The 22,242-nt window shown below is 41.8% G+C and overlaps 1 long non-coding RNA gene across 1 annotated transcript; it reads right to left on the bottom strand.

The window, feature by feature from the left end:
* Nucleotides 1-308: 308 nt before the first annotated feature.
* Nucleotides 309-22,116, bottom strand: LOC146232678 (uncharacterized). Its single transcript, XR_014742305.1, has 4 exons — nt 21,971-22,116; nt 21,642-21,730; nt 19,120-20,338; nt 309-398 (listed from the first exon to the last, which is right to left on the bottom strand). It is a non-coding gene; the product is annotated as an uncharacterized LOC146232678 (long non-coding RNA).
* Nucleotides 22,117-22,242: the final 126 nt, after the last annotated feature.

The following is a 22,242-nucleotide window of genomic DNA, read 5'->3' as shown; positions in this document are numbered from 1 at the left end:
TCGGCATCGTTAGTTGTGGAAAACCCGTGAACCGAAACCAACTCATTACTCCGCTCGACAACAGTACGAGTGCTCAGCTCAGTAACTGTCGAGATTGTAAGAGGTACTGGATGGAACATTTGTCTTTCTAGGAAAGAGTAAAGCGGAGGTCCAAGCCTCTTTATTTCATCCCTACACACAGGGTTGGGAACCGAAGCCTCGGTCCCCGCCGCCAGTCATGCCCTCCTCTTCTTCCCACCTCCGCCACCACGCCAGCTGGGTTTAGGTGGACGGCTGTAACCCGCTCTCTCGGGGGGAACAGCCAAAGGTGGAACAGGCCGCGAGAGGAGCATCCTGCGTCGCAGTGGCCGCTCGTGCCACCGGACGGCGAGCTTGTTTCCTCCTGCTTTGTGTGGCACCTGCAGGAACAGAGAAGAGAGCAGCGTTAGCCTTCTTTTGGCATATGCCCCAGCAGGTGCTTCCTCTCCTCGTCCAGGCGCGAGAAGCGTTCGGATGCAGCAGCCACAGCCGGTCCGAACAGGCCCTCGCCTGTCACTGGAGCATTCAGCAGGGCGGACTTGTCCGCCTCTCTCATGGCCGTCAGGGACAGCCACAGGTGGCGATGAATGACAAGGCTGTTGCCCATTGCTCTGCCAGCGCAAATAGCCGCCCCCTGATTCAAGTGGAGCGCCGCAGACGCCATCCTGGCCACCCACGACGTCTCCTCCGGCGACAGGCCCTCAGATTTCTTCATTGAAAGTTTGGAGACCGCCGCCGTCAAAAGGGCGGCGTTGCGGCAGGCCGCCGCTGCCTGCGCACCCCAGACATAAGCCTTGTCTGCCAGAGAGGCAGTAAGCTTGTCATGGGAGGACGGCAGGGTTGACTTCTTAGCCGTCATCCATGCGCTGGCCAGGTACGCCGCGAGGGACGGTTCTAAGGGCGGGGGGCCGGCCCTTACCGCCTCTCCCAGCCCGGTCACCCTCGTAAAAAGGAAGCAGCGCTTTGACTAGCGCGTTAGCCATCAAAGGCGCTTCCCAGGAGCCCTGCACGTACTCAGCCAGCTTTGGCATGGTGGGGCACAAGGGTTTTCGAGGTCTTCATGCGTTTCGCATGGGGGCCAACCTCCATATGGGTCCTCTTCCTCCATAGGAGGAGAGACCGGCAGGGGAACGCCCATGATCTCCACTGCTTTCTTAATGACAATAAAGGCTATAGAGTGAAGAGATTAAAAAACATAATCTTTAGATGTTTAAGAACAGAGGGTTAGACGAGTCAGCTCAGGATCCCATCACCAGCCAGCTCAGTCTACCATCTCAAGTCAGCTCACTGTAACGGATTAAGAACCGTGAAACTTTTACAGGGTTTTTAGGGATCACTTGCACCCTAGGTCAGCCAGTGTCGATTTTAAGAGGAAGATCTAAAACTACATAAACACTTTCAACACGCTACATTTTATGGTATTCGTTGTATAAAAACGTCTCAATAATGTTCTCATATTTCTTTGTGTTTTTGGGCTATCCTGAGCACAGCCAGATAAGTCTCCAGGTCAGTGAGTGCCCAAGAGTTTTAATCACCGCCACTGATTTAAATAAATGAACAAAATAAGGTACATTTAAAAAGCAAGTATTTAATTAAAGCTCACCGAGCTACCATTGTGGTGCCGAGACTTGTAGGCTTACTAGGCTAACTACTTGACGCATGGTCACCTAGGTTGTTTTTACTATCAGCTGATCCTGTTACGAACCATTCGATTAGCTAAAAAGATGATACACGAGTTCTGGTTGGTTGGAGACTTAGGTAGTTAAGACAATTGCCTGATAAAGTTGTTAACTTTGAATTAACCTACAGAAAAATGTGCAAGAATTGGCTATGCCAACAAACAAAAATGTTTTAAGAAAAAAACAATGTTGATAATATCAAAAATCCAGCTCCTCCATCGACGGTGACAGGTCATTTAAGAAACTAAAGCAGATACGCGGGCTCGGCCCACCACCTAGTAGGCATGTGAACCAGTTAAGCTTGCTAACAGAAGAGCATAGGTAGAATGTGTGATGATTTAGCCTAGTTTATTGGCAATGGGGATAACGTTATTTCATGTTCCTGACTGTGTTTCATTCAAATAAATAACCTGAGTTGAATCCCAATAGTTTGTTTGCTAAGGAGCTGTAGAGCTAAGTTAGCCACCTAAGGCGATCCTGTTTGCTTCCACAACAGAAGTGAAAACAACTTACGTAATCATTTCAAATAAAACCGGTGATATCAACTTTACTTGTAGGTCTAGGTGCTACACAGTAGCTAAAGTAAAAGTTACTTCTTAGTAACTTAACTGTAGATAGAAATGAGATCAACAGTTACTATGCATTTACCGGTAGTCTAGGTACCAGCGGTAGCTGACGCATAAATAACCTTCATGTTTAGACTGCAGCACAGTAGCCTAACTGTGCTTTAGGTGTGGGGTGGGTTAATTTATAGTTTTAGCCATAAACTCGGCTATGTAAGGGATGATGCCCGATGAGGTGTCCAATATCACCTGATAATGAACAATGCGAAGGTGTCCAATATCAGGTGATATTGGACACATCGAAGGGCATTATCCCGCTTATACCATGTATCACTTGTACCGCTTATACCATGGTCACTCATAGAACCAACACTGGCTTTCCCTTGTCTGAGCTATTAGCACGAATGGTATAACATCTTGATCTTTGTTCGTGAACATTTTGATATTGATTTTGGGAGTGACATGGCTGGTTAGCACTACAAATATTATTGTGAAACATACTGTAAAATTATATTTATTGTTTGTCAACCGTACACAATGTTATTGCCTCTGAATCTTGCTAGCATGGACTCTGCTGGGCGTCGGACAGTTCACGCCTCCGCATCGTCCCTTTATCAGGTGATATTGGACACCTCGTCGGGCATTATCTGTTACATAATGGCCACCACTGCAGCCAATCAGAATCAAGTATTCACCCAGACCATGGTATACACAAGTTTATGCGCCAAAACCAGGGGGGCGCCATAACTCTACACGTATGCAATTCATTTCTACAGGAAGTGATTTGCACAGCGTCTGCCGGTGTAAACACAGCGATTTGTCTATGCTAGCTTGGGATCACGGTTCTACTACTTTGACATACTTGTCGTTTGACATTTACTACTGGATAAGTTGCCAACGTTGTCACATGTACTTGTGGATAATGTTGTCGCCATACTTTTAAGTACATTTTACAGTAGATTTATAGTTATAAAGCTTTTGCCAGTCCATCATTTTGGAGCTTTTAACATGGAGCAAAGGCAATGCCAGAAGATGACTTTAGTCGGTGATTCATTAGAACATTTGTTGTCGAGCTCTTCAATCTCTCAGCTGTAGCATAATGTTCTTTATTTATTGCCAGGACACGGTCCAAGTAGCCTAAGCATACGTAACATTGAAAGCTAATTCGTTTGGAATTTCTAGGCTATACTTGATGTTACATGTTGATGTTCAGCCTATTCAATTTAACAACTTAAGAAAGACAAGACAGGCAGTACACTGTTATTATGTGGCTTATTATGTGGCTTGTCACTGCCTGAAGTGCCTACGTAGTGCCTATCTATTCTTCCTATGAACCTTTCGCTTCCTATGACTGCTTTAAACAAGTACCGGTTGGCTACACACCTCATGCCGAGCTTATACAGATGTGTGTATTGGCACTTTGAAAGGTTTGAATTATTATATCCACATATCAATGTATAATTATTAAATCCACTGCAACAATAGGACAAAGGAACACCAACAAAATGTGAATAGCCTACAAACAATAAGCATACTACTGTTGTATAATGTAACAGGCTAGAGGCTATTCTAGAGGCGATTCTAGGTTTTAGAACTGGTCGTAGCACTTTCTATCCAAGCACTCGTTCAGGTGCTTTCTCGAGTGTTTGCAACCGACTACCGCACACGTCGTTCCCAAACCACTTTTCTTCATGTTGTAAATTTGATATCCTCTTTGTCACTGCGATATCAGTGCTTTGTCGGCACAACAGAGTTAGCTAGCAAAACAAACCTAGCCCGCTAAAACGGAAGTGGATTGCATATAGGGGAGCAGTTCAGGAAGTAGAGTGGAAACGGCTCAAAAACTTGTCAGAGAAGTCAGAGAATGTCTAGTAAAGGGAGAACTCCCACTCTCTGGAAACTTCGGCTTCTGAACTGGTTGCAGTTCCACTCAAGTTCCATATGAGGGCTCTAACGGTCGAGTGCAGAATGAATGGCGGTCTATGGAGCTAAATCCATCAAAATCCACTTTTCTAAGGATATAATTTTGTGTCTAGTAATTTTTAATTCTGAATTCTAAGGGGGAGGCAAAAAAAATACCCACCGCTGGGTGTTAGATTTTTTTAAAGTCGCTTTTCCGTTCTAAAAAGCCTTTGAAAATGTAATTGACATCAAACACATTGTACGACCAGAGCTACTGCTTGACGGCAAGCTCTGGTTACTTCCACTTTTCTCTCGAGGCATCGACAACACAGTTGACAGGTTAGGCTCTCCCTGTCAATACACATGCTAGAAAGAGTTTTGGCTTGCTAATGTTGTTGCTAATGTTGCTAATGCTCTGACATTCTGGTTCTGCTTCGAATGCCATCAAGCGGGATCGCTGGCATTCGTTAGCAGAATGTTAGTGTAGTATCCTGGAGTAACCACTAGGGGTTGTTTTGGGTATCACTGAGGTTGTGTTCTGGCTAAACAAGTTAGTTGAAGAAGACGTGCCATGCGAAGGTTTGCAGAGTTCTGTCTGCTACTGTAATGTTGAAACAGTAAAGTCAATTCAACTCACTTCATGTAGTGGTCTGATTAATCTGAAGATACTACATTTTTGGCGACGAGGATAAGGCAGAAACCCTGAGAACACCAGTGAATCCAAAGGGTTGAAAGGAGGACAGGAATCATGGCTACAGGGGCTATAGGCTCGCTAGTAGCATTTGATGCAAAAGCTCAAACGTGGGAAGAGTATTCAGAAATACTTGAGCAATTTTTCGTGGCTAATGAAATTGTGGATGAGGGTAAGCAAAGAGCCTTTCTGATAAGTGTTGTGGGACCACAAACTTACAGTGTGATGCGAAATATTCTTAGCCCTACGAAACCAACTGAAAAGACTTATGAACAACTCGTTGAAATGCTCAAAAATCATTTCAATCCTAAACCCAGTGAGATTGTGCAGAGATTTTAATTTGATTCCAGAACAAAGAAGCCGACAGAGACTGTGACAGAGTATGTAGCAGAGTTACGTCGTTTAGCACAAGACTGTAATTACGGAGCAACTTTGGACCAAATGCTGAGGGATCGACTTGTTTGTGGCATAGATGATGATCGGATGCAGAGACGGTTGCTTTCGGAAGCAAATCTGACATTTGAGACTGCTTTTAAAATTGCAGTAGCCACTGAAGACGCCAGCAGAAATGTGCTTGATTTGCAAAACAGAGCTAGCGTACAGGCAAGTAGCAACGTCATGTTTGTAACGCGAAAACCTGGTCAAGAAAGAAAGGGGACACTGGTGAACAAACAGAATACAGAGAATGCTATAGATGCAGGGGGAAGAATCACATAGCTAATGACTGTAGATTTAAGACGGATAAATGTTATGAGTGCGGGAAGATAGGCCATATCTCTAGGGCCTGTCGCAACAAACAGAGGGGACGCGCGATACCTGAAAAAAGTAGAAAAGGAGTGCGCCCGCACCGAGCGTTCCATGTCAGTGAAACTGTTGAGAGTGATGAATCTGAAGAAACATTCACTTTGGCGTGTGTAAAAACTGATGCCTGGAAGAAAGTGAAACCCCTCACTGTTGAGTTACATGTTAATGGTAGACTTGTAAACTTTGAAATTGATACGGGATCTAATGTCAGCCTTATGAATGAGGGCATGTACAAGGGCATCTGGAAAGGCTCAGAAGCTCCCAAACTGAGACTCACAAAAATCAAGTTGAGAACTTATACAGGAGAGCCATTAGAGATAGTGGGTGTGGCGGATGTTTATGTCTAATACCAGCAGCAGGAAAGGACAATGCCACTTGTCATAGTGAGAGGAACAGGACCGTGCTTACTAGGCAGAGCTTGGCTTGACGAGATTCAACTACAATGGCAGGAGATAAAACTGGTACAGTCGGAGATGATGACATTGCAACAGGTGGTCGCCCAGCATGAGGAGGTGTTCAAGGAGGAGCTGGGGACGTTAAGAGGCACTACTGCTACTCTTCATGTGCCATCTGATGCCACACCAAGGTTTTTCAGACCTAGGTCTGTGCCATATGCCCTGAAAGCAAAAGTGGAGGGGGAAATTGATCAACTGCTGCGGGACAAAATCATCTCACCTGTCAAGTATTCCGAGTGGGCAGCTCCTGTTGTTCCTATCTTGAAACCGGATGGCAGTATAAGATTATTCGGTGACTACAAACTCACGGTCAACACAGTGTCGACATTGGAGCAGTATCCAATACCAAGAGTGGAAGATCTTTTAGCTCTGTTGGATGGAGGAAAGCAGTTTACAAAACTGGACATGAGTCACGCATACCAACAAATCATCATAGATGAGAGCTCCAAGAAATACTTGACAGTGAATACACTAAAAGAGTTATTCACATATAATCGTCTGCCGTTTGGAGTTGCTTCAGCTCCTGCAATCTTCCAGAGAACAATGGAGGGATTATTGCAAGGTATTCCTGGAGTAGTTGTTTATCTGGATGATATATTGGTGACTGGCGTAGACCAAGAAAGTCACTTGAAGGCAGTGGATGAAGTATTGTCTAGACTGAAAGAAGCTGGATTGAGACTGAAACGCCTGTTCCTGGCAGATGAAGTGGAATATTTAGGCCACAGAGTGGACGCACAGGGTCTCCATCCTCTAGAAACAAAAGTGAAAGCCATTGAAGAAGCACCAGCACCAAGGAATGTCACTGAGCTTAAAGCATACCTGGGGTTGCTAAACTATTATAATAAGTTCCTTCCAAACCTGGCAACACTGCTAGCCCCTCTACATCTGCTGCTGAGAAAAGATCTTCAGTGGGTGTGGAAAAAGCCCAAACAAGAAGCTTTTGAGGAATCGAAAGCTCTACTAAAGTCAGCAGAGGTGCTAGTGCATTACTCATCAGATTCGGAACTGACTCGCCCTACGGGGTTGGTGCAGTGCTCTCGCAGCGCAGAAAAGGAGAGAGTGTAGAGAAACCCCTTGGGTTCATGTCAAGGACGCTAACAACTTCAGAAAAGTGTTATTCACAGTTGGACAAGGAAGGCTAGGTTGTGATTTTTGGCATCCGTAGATTTCACAAGTACTTGTATGGTCGTGCATTCACAATTTGCACCGATCATAAGCCCTTGATCAGTTTGTTCAATGAAGCGAAGGCAGTTCCTCAAATGGGATCACCCAGAGTGCAACGATGGGCTGTGATGTTGCAAGCATATCAGTACAACATTGTGTACAAGCCAGGAAGGTACCATCAAAATGCTGATGCGCTCAGTAGACTCCCAGTGCCAGGAGAGGGAGAACCTGATGACACTGAAGAGCATGTGCTGATGATGGATTTAATGGATGACTCGCCTGTAAGTGCAAAATAAATTAAGAAGTGGACTTTGCATGATATAACGCTCTCTGGGGTACATGAGTACATCTTAAAGGGTTGGCCTGAGAAAGTGGAACCACTACTGTTACCGTACTATCACAGGAGAGATGCTTTGAGTGTCAAAGATGGTTGTGTGACATGGGGAGCGAGAATCATCATACCATCACAAGGTCGAGCGGCTGTGTTGGAACAGTTACATCAGACCCACTCTGGCATGTCCCGTATGAAGGGATTGGCCCGATCGTATATGTGGTGGCCTGGTATGGATCAGGAGGTAGAGAGAGTGGTTCAGAATTGTGAGGTGTGTCAAAGTTTCAGAAAGGCACCTGCTTAAGCTCCTTTGCACCCATGGGAGTGGCCGGCTACGCCCTGGGAAAGACTTCATGTGGACTACGCAGGGCCCTTCTTAGGAAAGATGTTCCTCGTTCTGGTAGACTCTCATTCAAAGTGGATGGACGTTTATCCTGTCACAAATGCCACTTCTCAAATTACAATTGAGAAACTGAGAATGTGTTTCAGTATACATGGATTACCTAAAATGTTGGTGTCTGACAATGGAACATGCTTTACCAGTGAAGAGTTTGAAACTTTCATGAAGAGAAATGGCATTCTGCATGTCATGTCGGCTCCTTATCATCCTTCGTCGAACGGCCTGGCTGACCGTGCTGTTCAAACTTTCAAGGAGGGGATGAAAAAGATGAAGGGTGACACCGTGGAGACAAGAGTAGCTAGATTCTTGTTTACTTATAGAATCACTCATGCAACAACTGGGTTGTCACCTGCTCAAATGTTAATGTCAAGGAAGTTGAGGTCCACATTTGACTTACTCATTCCTGAGGTGAAGACTAGAGTTCTAAAAAAGCAACAGAAACAAAAAGAAGACCATGACAAAAGTTGCAAACTCAGAAGTTTTGAAGATGGAGATTCAGTGTACGTGAGGAACTATGGGAGTGGACCCAAATGGGTTCCTGCCGTGGTGGAATGTTGTACAGGACCTCTTTCATACAAGACGACTCTAGGGCATGGACAAACTGTGAAGAGACATGTGGACCAAATAAGACATCGCAGTACGGGCCAGACGCTTGAGACTGTACTTCCCACAAAGAATGACCAGGATGGTGACACTTCTGCGTTGTCTAGTGCAGATGTTGTCAATGCACCTACAGAGGAGAGGTCTGCCCTTGAGAATAGACAGTCGCTGGACTTGACGGTTGGTGAAACGGACACTTAACAACCTACAAATCTGAGCCGGTCTGCAAGAGAGAGTTGTTCTCCGGCTCATTTGAAGGACTATGTTTCATAAACCGAGTCTGACACAGATGCATTGGCTGCTCTTCACTTAGATCTTTAGAATGTGTTGTTGAGTTAAAGTGTTATATGCTGTCTGTAATGTTATTGGTATTTCATTTGTGAAAGGGTGATGTAATAATACTGATATTAATTTAAGCAATAAGCCCCAAGAGGCCGTGGTTTACGCTGATTTTAGAACAGGTAAGGGGAGTTGTTAAGCACGATGCGAAGCGGAGTGCCGAAAACCCCCTTACCTGTTCTAAAATCAGCGTAAACCACGGACTCGCGGGGCTTATTGCTTTTCTAAAACTGTCACTACAAATATTTGATATGGTTTCATCAATAAAAATAGTTAGAAAAAAATAGTTTAATAATAAACCGTCATTCTTCTGCTACTACAAAGTATAGTTCCTACATAAATCGTTGCCACGCAACAGCCAGATGGACATCTTTGCCGTCTTTTTCAATTTAAAATATTCGATGCGCAGTGATATGGAATGTTAAAGAATGTTATGAGGACAACCTGTGAGGTTATGCTGGATTTTACAACGGCATGGAACGAGATATAGCCAATCACAATCAAGGATGGGAACAACCAGTTTTAGACAGAAAAAGTAAGACACCCAAGTAATATTTTTTTTTTATAATACTAGAAAAAGACGGCAACACAAATTGTTTAGCTTAAGTGGGAGGGGATGTAGTATCCTGGAGTAACCACTAGGGGTTGTTTTGGGTATCACTGAGGTTGTGTTCTGGCCGAGAAATTTTGCCGTTAAGCTCCATAGACTCCCATTCATTTTGCACTCGACCGTGACCACTTCCGGTGGAACTGCAACTAAATTCGGTACAATGGGGCTTAATAGGGAGTGGGCAGGCTCTCCTTAAACAGGCTCTGGTATAAGTTGCTGTAAAGAATGTTTTCTTCCTTACATTGATTGCTACGGTCTTGCTACAAACTTTGATGGAATCCTTAAGAGATAAGGAAAAAACCTTGAAATGCTCAACATTTTATAGCCAATTCTCTGACCTGAATACTCATTATCATATTGGGAACAATGAATGAATGAATAGATAAATGAATTAATAAATAAAGTAATAAATAAATGAATGAATAAATCAATCAATAAATGAATGAATAAAAAAAATACATACATACATTTAAAATATATGTAAATATTGATTGACAATTGTGCATTAATTATTATAACCTTTATTTAACCAGGAGAGACCCATTGAGATTAAGAATCTATTTTTCAAGGGAGACCTGGCCAAGATAGCCAGCAGCATACATACAAATATAGTTACAAAAATACAAAAGGAGACAAAATATAGGAGTTAGTGTCGTAGCCAGGTGAATTAAAAACATTACATTTTGAGGAATCTGTCTCTAGCTCTTACATTTTTTATTTAAAAGCATTAAGCGAGATTAATTCCTTTCGTTTCAAGACATTTTGCAACATATTCCATGCAGAGGGTGCGGAGTACAGAAAAGCCCTCTTTCCAATTTCCGTACGGGCATGAGGTATAGATACAGATAGCATGACACAGTCCTGCGAACGCAGAGAGTATTTTCTGTTACTCTTCTGTTTTTTAAGGACACACAAATAGTATGGGAGCAGACCAAGAATGGCCTTATATATAAAGGCATACCAATGACAGAGCCTACGGGTGGTCAGAGCTTTGCAGTTTGTAATGAACCTCAAGGAAGCATGGTATGCTGTGTCAACCTTATGAAGACACTGAGCAGAGGAGTGCATATACAACAGATCTCCAGATTAATACATACATCTGTTTGTTTCTGTGTAAATGCATGGATGTGGACATTTATTCATTCATTCAGTTGTAAATATGGCAGGTTTGGTCCTCCATAAAATACGTCCACTGCAAACATTTATCATACTCTCATGTATATGTTAGTGCATGTAAACCACCAGATAATATTTTAAAAGAATAACTCCTGCGTTCAAATAATGCATTATGATAGTTTGTATGATTCGAAATGGTAATTTTTTTTATCACAGTAACATTTAAATATCACGGCAAACATTTACACTGCTCTGAACTGTAATTGTAAATGTAACGTGAAAATAACAAAACCAGTCAGTAGGCTATGACTTGTGAACAAAAATCATTCACGTCTTACTATATACTAAACACAGCGGTCATGCGAAAGGGAATGAGGTATCTGTTTCCTCTACTAAACCTATGCAGGTCACGTGAAAAATGATCCCAAGACTCGTACCCGAAGACCCAGTCGGGAAATGAACAAATTATTTCTGTTTCCTCGACTGAGCCTATGCAACAGTCCCAATGCGTGGCCACGAGAAAATGAACGAATCACTCTTTGAGAGGACTCCAGAATAATTTAGATGGGTGTTGAGGCTTCTTCTCACAGTTGAACCCTTTCAGCCCTACCGGCGGGGAGCCAAGTGGGAGCTCCTTATGGCGTCAGGTGTGTCATCACCTGTTTTCATCACCTTGTGTCTCCACAGGGACAAAAGCATTCCACTGGTGGGCCGTTCCACCGAGGCTGACCGTAGCTATAAAGAGATAAGATTGACCCCCTCTTCAGAAACCACAGACATGAACATTATTAGCTGGATTGATTTGGGGACCTGGTGTAATGTGATCGTCAGTTCAGTTTAATATTGACTGTTGCTTTTCAAACTGCCGATCGTAGCAGCTTCACTGTGCAACACTCGCATCGAGCTCTTTCCCTGTGTACCTGTGTTCAATTCAAAATGGCCGCAAGTGCATTTTTCCCTCCAAAATGAAGGAATCGTTCACGAACGACATCACTACAACATAGCCAAACATGCATCGTGAATTGTACATTTACATGACAACACAGCTTATGTATTCGAATGAAACACAGTCAGGTAATTGAAATAATGTTAGCCCCATTGCCAATAAACTAAATCATCACACTTTCTACCTATGCTAGAGACTGGATACGTTAGCATTGCTAATAACCGTTAGCAACTAAATCATACTTACAGCTTGTGGTTGTGATGAGCATACGGTCGGATGTGTATGTACATTTTGTGGTGTGACAAAGGTAGAGACCAGAGCCAAAAAAGGTGGAGCCACCAATCTGACATTAATTCTGTGACTTTTTGGAAACCGCCCATTTTACAGCGGCAGTTTCAAATTGTGAGATTTGCATAGGAAAGAGGTGTCAGTGGACCTTGAGGTTCACTGTATATCCATTTTACCTAGCGAACTGTTGTTATTCAACTATGACAAGGTAAACTCGGTTTTGCAGTCAATGACCCCGTGTTTTGTGCAACCGGCCCCTGGTCTTCTACTTATTCCATACAGTCTGGACAGTTTTCTGACAGGGCTAGAGGTCTATTAATGACTTAGCTGGAGGGTTCCTTTATCAAGAAATGAAAATGTGTAAAAGAGTATGCTTGGAGCTATGGATTCCTTTCTAAAGTACGTGAGAGTAAGTTTAGGGACAAGGTCTGCTGTGCCACTATGAAGAGAAAGCAAAGTTGAAGGGTAATCGATAAACCTGATCTCCTAGTTCTCCCAGACGTACAGCAAGAGGGCGGTCTAATTATGCTTCCTGGGAATTCTCCCCAACTTCACACTGAGTCAATAGTGTTCTCTCATTTACAGATTGATGAGAATCTTGTTCTGGTCCATATCCTACTGTCTAGCTATGCACATTTCAGTAATTGTCGAACCAGGTAATTATGTTGTTAGTCATTGTTTCATATAATAGGTGTATATAACATATAACATCAACCTCGAACAGCAGCTTGGGAGTTGCTTCACAAACATTCTGGAGCAGTAATTAGCTGATAACAATTGTGTTTAAATATCAAATGTTTCTGTAAAAACTGTATAATATTTTTGGGTATAAGTCCTGTAACACTGAATGGTTCAGGTGTGCAAGGCATGACTAGGACTTTTGAATTTAATGGAGACCCAACCAGAAAGTATGATTTCTCCAAGCAACAAATATTTTACATGTTGAGAGACACAAAACTGTCGGTTATGGTAATTTATAAGGTTTATTAGGTTACAAGGTAAGTATTTAAAATTCTGAATAACCAGCTAAGCATATTTGTTCAATAATGTCAGATGGGCTGACATTGTGCTTTTTAAAGATTTGTGAGTTACGACAACCTTACCAATCAGTGACTAAGAAACCAAACAAAATAACATATTTTGATTCTGATTTAAAGCTCTGTACAAGCTTTTTATTTAAAACATTTTTTATCAAGTTTGTTCATTTTTTGTTGTTAAGAGTTTTTGTTATCCTTAGCTCTGCAGATGTTCCTACAGCAATAATTTTTGTTTTTCTAGCAGGCTATAAAGTCAAGTCTCAATTTCAGAAATGCTCAAAATACAATTGCAGATGAACATCCATGGTCAGATCTGGTTTCAGACACAGATAAGACACCCCTGGTTAGATCCCTGCAGGGATGACCTCTGGAGCTGGGAAAACACATGACATCACACTTAATTGGCCTTCCAGAGCCTCATTAAATCACTTATCTGGTCATTAGCAAGTTGAGAAAATGTATCAGGAGGTAATAATACAGACCAAATCTGAGGCAGGGCCAAAAGTTGGCCACTGAAGGTTTCTTAAGACTTCTAAACTTTAAAGACAGAAACCAGCTCACTGCTCAGCCACACTAAGTTTGGGCTTCAGTTTGATAAATGATGGCAATTAAACAGATGAAAAAGACTGCAGGAGTAATACATTAATCAGGGTTTACAGCATTGGGGAGGCTTGAAAAACATCCCAGTGGCCGGCACTCCTAATTTAACAGAATAAATCACCGAAAGAACCAGAATTTTAAATCAGGGCTTTGGTCCAATTATTCCACTATTTACCAGACACAACAACAACTGAAACTGACTACATGTGTTCTCCTATACACAAAGGCAAAGTCATAACAACTAATGCTGAAGTAAAAAGAATGTGTCAAAAGAGAAGTCTTTCCGTTTCAGATCATCCTTCTACCATGTTTCATCTTGTGGCTCGCCTTACTTGCAGGTCACTTCACATGGCACCTATCCAAGAATTCAGTAGTTGAGAGGAAAACTGCTTTCGTCCGAATGAATGGGTCCACTAGGGCAACCACTCAGAGATTCCAATGTGTAACCATGACCTAAACTGAATAGCAGCTGTGGCTGGTGACGCAACGTATCCTGATATTGAGAGATCCCACTTAGTGTTGACATAATGAGACCCCATATCTTAAAAGATCGGAAACATGCTTTAATCTCTTGCTATTGAAGACAAAACTTGAAATATTTAGTAGCTCTCCTGCTAAATCTTCAAACCAAGGTTAAACAAACAAAATGATGCCCTCATACACTCAACTTTTCATACTTCCCAGTTGTGTACCTAAGTCATGACTTGCCCCATTAATAATAACAACTTTGCTAGACTTAATTTTTGCCAGTGACCCCAGTGGACTTGGGAATGCAGATCTCAATGGATTCATTGTCTACTTAAGTTGACCATTCACTGGGAGTGTGCTTCATGTCATAGTTCACGGTTTATGGTTCACAGTTACAGGCAGGAGGTGCTGTGTTTGTCTTGACCAGCTACACACAAATATGTACAAGACACTGGATACAGGGGTGCCCTTCCACCCCCACCGTGACCCCTGAGCACCCATGGCTTCCAGCAGGCGCCCTATAAAGAAGTCATTCTTTTCTGGAAGAAGAGAGGATACTCAGGAACAGAGGGGTCTTTGTACGCTCTCATAGTGGTGACCTCCTGAGCCTGTGGTCTGCAGCAGAACTGATGGATAGCACCACTGGTAACTTGAGGGGAGCTCACCCTCAGTGCCCTTCACTGTATGTTTATGTAGAGCAATGTGCCATGACACCGCTTCTCAGACCCATAGATATCAGCGGCCTGACACCTCTTTCATCTGACAATTGTTACAATAAAGTTATTTATAACATGCCAAGTGTGAAGACTATGAATACTTTTATAAAGACTAAACGGTTGCATTATCAGAAAACTGGGAAATATGCAGTACCAATTTACAGTACAGTATATAATAAATAATAATACAGGTACAAAGATGAAACTGCAGAATTTAAGAAACAAAGAATATGGCATTGCATAAAGGGTTGTAGACTCAAAGAATTAAGGCATATTTCATTTTTGGTATATACAGCACTAAAGGAAGGGATATTTGTTTTGTTTGGTGTGTTGTCAGAGCCATTTGTCTCTCAAATCTCTGGTATCATGAGGTTGTATTGGTCAGTATTTCAGGCTTATCCTGGATCCGCGAAGAAGAATCCAATCACTTTTTCCCTAGCCTTAAATGGACCTCTTACCCAGGCAACAGCGCCAATTGTTACGTCATGTTCAGATATCCCCATTCCACTTTAACTCCCACCCTCAAAACAGCAGTGGACAGAAATAATAGCTATCATCATTTCTGCCACAAAGTCTCACCTTTAAAGTCCAGGTGCTCAGAGTCTCAACAGTCTTTGAAACTGTAAGATATAGATGATCAAAGACAAAAAAGGGAGGTTTCAACCCCACCAAAAGTACACATCTTCTCATGATGTAAGGGTCAAACAAGAGTCTATATTGAGCTACTGTATTATAGTACACAGTATATCTCCAATGAAAGCATAACCCTTTGTGAATAGTTCACATTAGCTCCAGTGAATGACCACTCAACCCTAGGACTTTTGAAGTATTTGCTTGTCTAGATATATCTTCTTCCGGGCTAGAGATTGTGGTTTGGACAAGATGGGGCATCTTCAGATTTGTGGTTCTCAGCTGTAGCATTCCCTTTGCTCAACCACAAATCTCCATCTCTGCCATGGACGATCTGTCTCCAGACCGGCTTTGGGGACGAAAACCAGCACTATTAATCTGTCACCTTCTTCATGGCCTTCTTCTCCAGTAATTCAGACAAACCACAATAAGCACAACAATGAAAAACACAATTGTAGCTCCAAATATTGCCTGGGACGTGCAACCAATGCCACAATGTCCCATTTTCTTCCTTCCATCAGGTAATTTAATTTTTAAATAGTAACACATCTGCAGGATGTGAAACACACAGACCGCATGCAGGAGGACAGGCATAGGAAAAAAGGTTAAAAGTTTAATTTGACAATTATCCACATCAAATGCTTAACATTTATGACTATATCAGTCTTCAGGCATTCACTCATATTTTTTTTTATATCTGTGTAGCAGTCTGCTCAAAGAGGGACGAAGAGCCAAGCATACATGTCATGAATTGATATTTAATGTGTGGAATAATGACAGGAGTGGCAAGCGCCTCTGAGTCAGCCAGGCTCCATCAGCGAGAATGTAAGCTCTCAGAAAGAAAACAGTAACCGTGGACAAACATGGCCCCCATGAGAGGCCCTTGGTGCTTCATAGGAACACGGCAGCCTGGAATGAAAATAAAGACATCATGTCCAGAGGGCTGAGAGACAGCCCACTCCACATCTAACCGAACAACCATCAGGGAGAGAGTAATGTTCTAGCGGTTATAAAACTACCAAAGAATAGTACCATTGAAAGAGCATCTATAGGGACCCCACCAGAGACAGAATGTGTACATTCTGTTTTTCATATAGCCTCTCCATGGAGCAGTTCAGTGACTACCTGGAGAGTCAAAGTTTAATGTATTTTCTACCCCATGCCAAGCAACCACGTGACTGTATCACAGGCAGTCCTTTGTTGAATCAAATTGACATGCAATTTTGACACTGTTTATATAAAAATTGTAGAAAGGTGAATGAAGGCTTGGTTAAATCTTGAAAAAGTGCACACCATCAAGTTGAATCTGCTAAGATTATCAACCAAGCCACTGGAACATGCTAAACCTCTTCTCTAGGAGATATATTTTGCACCATGTATTCCTTGATTCCTATCAATCAAACCCACTGAAGAAAGGCACATTTGAAAGCCTATTATGTAAAAGTGTGGCCATGTTTCCTTTCAGACATATAGAACCAACACTGAGAACTCTAGAGACCCATTCTTTAGTGTAACTGGTCTTATTGCTATTTTGCGTGAGCATATACTTGGGATTTCCATGCTTGGCTTAGCGTTTTAATAAATGCCCCATTCATAGTTTATAGTTGAATTGTGTCAGTGCATTACTGGGGACCTTAAACAATTTTGCGTTGACACATTTTAGTTTGACTTCAATACATCTTTTTTGTAAACCTATTCCGGAACCATACAAAGTTGTGGTCTGCATGTCACTTTTAATAAAGTGCATGCTATACGGTCCACTCAGTCTCATGGCTGTATTCAGGAGGGAAGTGTGTGGAGTGACTTGTGCTACTTTGTGTTGAATGGCAGATAGATTCAACAGGTCTCAGTGGCCTATATGGTGTTATAACACACACCAAACAAGGGAAAACAAACCGGTCAGATTGTTATCTGTGTCAGATTCCTATAAGTGTTTTGCTGTACATAGAAAACATTATTTTCCTCTTTGACAGGTATAACACAGATATTGTAACTCCTATTCATGGCATTCATATTATGTGTGACATGTGAAACTGAGGTATTCCTACCACACATGGACCATTTGGACAAGGACAATTCATGAATTATATGTTGGGGTGTCACTTTTACTGGTTTATAACATTAGTATTATGCTTAGTACATATGCTTATTATCCAAAATGCATTAATAGGCCTACATCCCCAATTTGACAATAGCATGTGAAATTAATTGGGGTGTGCTTGCCTTCGGCGAGCACAAACCATTGTTCTCTCACATATATATTATTTATAATTTTTATTATTTATTTTCCCACCCCTAAGGATCCCTCAATATTTGGACTACTCAGACAACGTTGGTGTCAAAAGGTTTGTCTTGTTAGTTATTGCGTTGCTTCTATTGGGATTTACTTTCTAGTAGCACGGTTTAGGAGTTTACAGTTTAATTTTTGTTGCAAAAAATGCCTTGTGTGCATCAAGGGACCTCACTGCTAGCCTAACATCACAACGTTAGCAACGACGCATAGAAACACCGTTCTAGTAAGAAAGACAGCGATATCAGCGAGCCTTCAGCATTAGTACAGTTGCTAAAAGTCTAGGAAAGTTGAGGCACCTACGAACATGTCTTAATCTGCTACACAAGTGGGTTCCCCTTTGTTCTTTGGGTGAGCAGTCTCACAAGCTACATCTCTACCTACAGTTGGCAGCTGTGCTCCATTTTCTCCTAGATTCAGACCTAGCCCCGGTACTACTACACTTCTGTTGTGTGGGAATCGCAGCAGCTACCCAGTCAAAGGGCGTAGAACAATACAGGAGCACACCCCACAATTTCTCCAGAAATTGTTAGCTACCCTCTCTAGTTCACTTTTGTTCCAACTAAAATGAGAAACACTTGCACTCTTGGGGGTCCTTGACTTGTTATTACGTGAAAAAAAGCTTAGGGGGATATAGACAATGTACAGTATTTCCCCAACACTCAGACAGCCACTCTATCACCAGCAAGAACCAATTGAGATGAGGTGACTCCCTATTCAACACCACAGACAACATACAGCCATCCGTGTATAGTCCCACAGCCCACAATAACCTGCCCTATCCAAGCAAGGCTTGAAAAATAGACAGACCCTGGCCACCTGTGGTCAGCATTTTAAGTCTCCATGGCAGCAATATGGCCTATCTTGCAAGCCATAGTTGTCATTGGATAGCCGCGTTCCCAGAAAGCTGAACTTTGTCTGTCTCTGATCAATCTAGAAGGCCAGGAGGTGAACCCTGACAGTGACCGGAGGTTAACCTTCCACCATCTGTTTCTGTCGCCAACACTGACCGGCTAGCTGGCTGATGAGGCACAAAAGTCCAGGACCAGACAGGACACTTGCCCAGTCAGTAGAGGCTGAGGGACACACTACAATTTAACCACCAAATGGAACCATGCTAATATGCCTTTCCAAGAAAAACTCAGATTTGATGTGAAGAAAAGACACAACAACAACAACAAATCTTTTGAAGAGCATTGGTGTAGTCATGGAAGCCAGAGCAGAATAATGCAACTAAGCCGTTTAGGTGTGAAAGAAAGTGAATGCAGGTCGCAGTCTCTGTTTGTTCCATACCCAGAGGCTATTACCTTTTGTGTGCATCTGTTTGAGAGTGTTTGCCTCAGCCTAATTATGGACATTAGGAGTGTGTGTTCTCACCACATGAGAACACCAGCCACATGATGAGTTTTGGAAGTGAGTTCAGGTCATGAGAATGTGTCTGAAACTGTTAAATACCACATGAAAGGACTTACCAGGATTTTGTGGGGAATCCCTGCCTTCCTCTCCAAGGGTTTTCCAGTCATAGGCTAGTCTTAATCAGAGTTGAAAGAAGTCTGTGAACACGGGCAGCCTAGCAACGCAAACATACACATCCCCACTTGGCTTTTGCGTCTTCAAAACCAGAACTGTTTTTTGTTATTATGTTATACCATAGATTAAATACATATTTAATAAATGTTTATATTGTTTGGTAATACAGTGGTTATATACAGAGTACGAAGAAAATGGGGATCTTTGTGACAAAACACAGATCACAGTGAAGTATTCTTTCAGATCTACTGCATAAATTTGCTAGAACCCCATGGTGAAGAAAAAATTAGAAATGCTTGCTGACTTTGAGCAGTCACAATTTTTCCACCTCAGCAGATAAAAAATGAGTTTCTGGTCACACACACGTTAAATCTGTGAAGAAGCAGGAGGAGGGGGGCCTTGTGAATGAGTAGGGGCGTATCCGCCTCCCTCGGCAGGTAACCCAGCAGCAGAACGGTGAACTCCCAGCAGGTAGACAACCTGTGAGCTCCACAGCCTCTACAATGTGCCAGTCAGTTTCCCTAGAGCAATAAAACAGTATCTTCCAGAAGTAAAGAAGGCAAGAGACATATGTTGTGGTTTCTTCATAACTGTCTAAGAGTCACGCCATTACCTTGTGGATAAACGGTCAGTGATCTTAAACAAAGAAAATGGTGACAGCATGATGTCCCAATACTATCTGTCACCCGTAGAATAAATGACCTCAACCGTACTCTACAGGCAAAAAAAGACAGTTTACTTTTAGCATTGAGAAGGTTGTCTATGCTTTGAGGAGAAACCTGAAAATCGTTCCTCAAGACCTTCTCTGGCCTGTGGGTAACCAGGAAACAAAACAGTGTCAGGCATTCTAGACTGAGCACGAGTGAGATAAAATGGGTTGTGACAAAGATAAAATAAATGTATATAATCTTGAAGCACAAGATTCTGAGCGCCTTTTCCTTCTTTCCACTGTATATCAATACAAGCCTGCCCTCTGTTGAAGAACATGGGGCAGTGACCTTCACGTTCATATTTCACAGTTCATCACAAGTGCTCTCATACAAAGATTTGTATTTAACAATGAATGCATCATGAAAATACCAGTTATTACTACAGACTATTGGTTGAATGAAGTCTTTGCGGAAACCCAAGGTCAGGATGCAATATGTGACTGTCTTCTCACTGTAAAAAAAGAAACATACTTAATGCATACAAATTAATTTACAAGCTTAATTCATCGTGTCCTTGCTTATTCTGTTGATACTGTGTGGTGTTCTGTTATTTTAGGTTATGGTATGGTAACTTAAAAGAATAAAGCTTAAAATAAATGTTTTATCTTGAATAAACACCTCATGCTTTAAGTATTTTAAATAAATAATTATCTTTCTACAGAATACACTATAATGACCATTTTACTGGCTGTGGTTGATTGATTCACATTGTTTAGATTATTTTGCAGAGAGATCAGATGCATTTTCAAAAACAACTTTATTTACAAAAAAAAAAAACTTTATCACAAAAACCCACATTACTGTTTTTGGGCCCTGGCACAAAATGACTAGCTAACATCATTTCACAAACCATGTCATTAGCACATGGGAAAGTGTGAACAAGTACAGGCAAAATCAGAAAGGGAGTCAAATGGCTCAGGGAGTCAGGTAGATAGGTTAGGGATTCGGGCTAGTAATCATAAGGTTGCCGGTTCAATTCCCGGCTATGCAAAATGACGTTGTGACCTTGGGCAAGGCACTTCACCCTACTTGCCTCGGTGGAATGTCCCTGTACTTACCGTAAGTCGCTCTGGATAAGAGCATCTGCTAAATGACTAAACGTAATGTAAAGGTAAATTCACTATCATTTTGATTACATTATACGAGCAGACTGAGGAACTCATTACATTTATTTCATGTTATTGCCAATAAAATCCTTCAAAATCTATGAAATGCTTTTCATTGCTTTCTGGTATACCTTAGACATTTGTGAATAATCTACAAATACTGAAGCCGCAAACTTTGCAAAACACAAATTGAAGTAATTGCCTATACTTTTGGCCATGACTGTATGTAATACAATACCCTCTCCTATATTCCATACACAATGCCATTGTTGTAGACTCTTAATCCCCAAATTAATCCATTTCTCCCATCTTGGGCTCAATGATGACTGATGGCATTATATAGACTACAATTGCCCTGTCTACTATTTTCAAAACAAACATCAAACTCTGTAATGAATCTATTGCTAGTGATTACATATATTATTCCATAGATTTAAAAGGTAACTCTTTCATTTGTTTCATTTGTATTCCGAAACACGAAAACCCCTCATTAGCACACAGGATAAGGCCTAGTACAATATCTACATTCAATGATTTTGAATGCTTATGCTAACAAAGTCAAGTGGCGAGCACCTCTCAAAGATGCTCTTCTGCGGACTACCATGGGCTCATTCATGTGGATGTGAGGTAATGTTTTCCCATCCTTACCTTGAACTATCCATTCTTGAGTACTTGTTAGTGGTCATTTCCTCAGATCCCAGGGGTGCCAGCTCAAAAGCAATTTCCAAACTTTGAAGCTAAGCATTCAAAAAAGCATTACTGAACCTCTGAACCCAACCTGAGAAAACGTTTTTTTTTCCCCAAACAGTATTTATATGGGTTTATAGCTTCAGGATTGATCTATTTTGTTAGATTAAACTGATGAGCTAAACAAGTATTTTAATTTTGAGTCCATCGATTCATATCATCCCTAACTGGAAGAACTGTAAAATGTTCAAAACATTCATAAATAACATTCACATATTGCTGGTACTTACATGGGAAAGTCTATTAAGACCATGGTAGATCTTTCCCAGATGTCGGGAGACATTACTCTCTCCACAGCCTCAATGGGTCCCACTGTTAGCTGTTCTCTTCAATGACAACCCATGATGTACACACAGCAGCAGTGAGGTGGTATAATCATAAGTCTAAATATGTCATATTTGGGATGTGATGAACAAGGGTTCCTTTGTGTGTGAAAGGAAACACACATAATTCACACACACATAATTTTGTATGGAGAAGAAACCTACAAAAGACAGACCCA

The sequence above is a fragment of the Hypomesus nipponensis genome, chromosome 24 (assembly GCF_054491055.1).
Source record: "Hypomesus nipponensis isolate SF chromosome 24, ASM5449105v1, whole genome shotgun sequence".
NCBI lineage: Eukaryota > Metazoa > Chordata > Actinopteri > Osmeriformes > Osmeridae > Hypomesus > Hypomesus nipponensis.
This window is presented reverse-complemented; position numbering and strand designations above follow the sequence as displayed.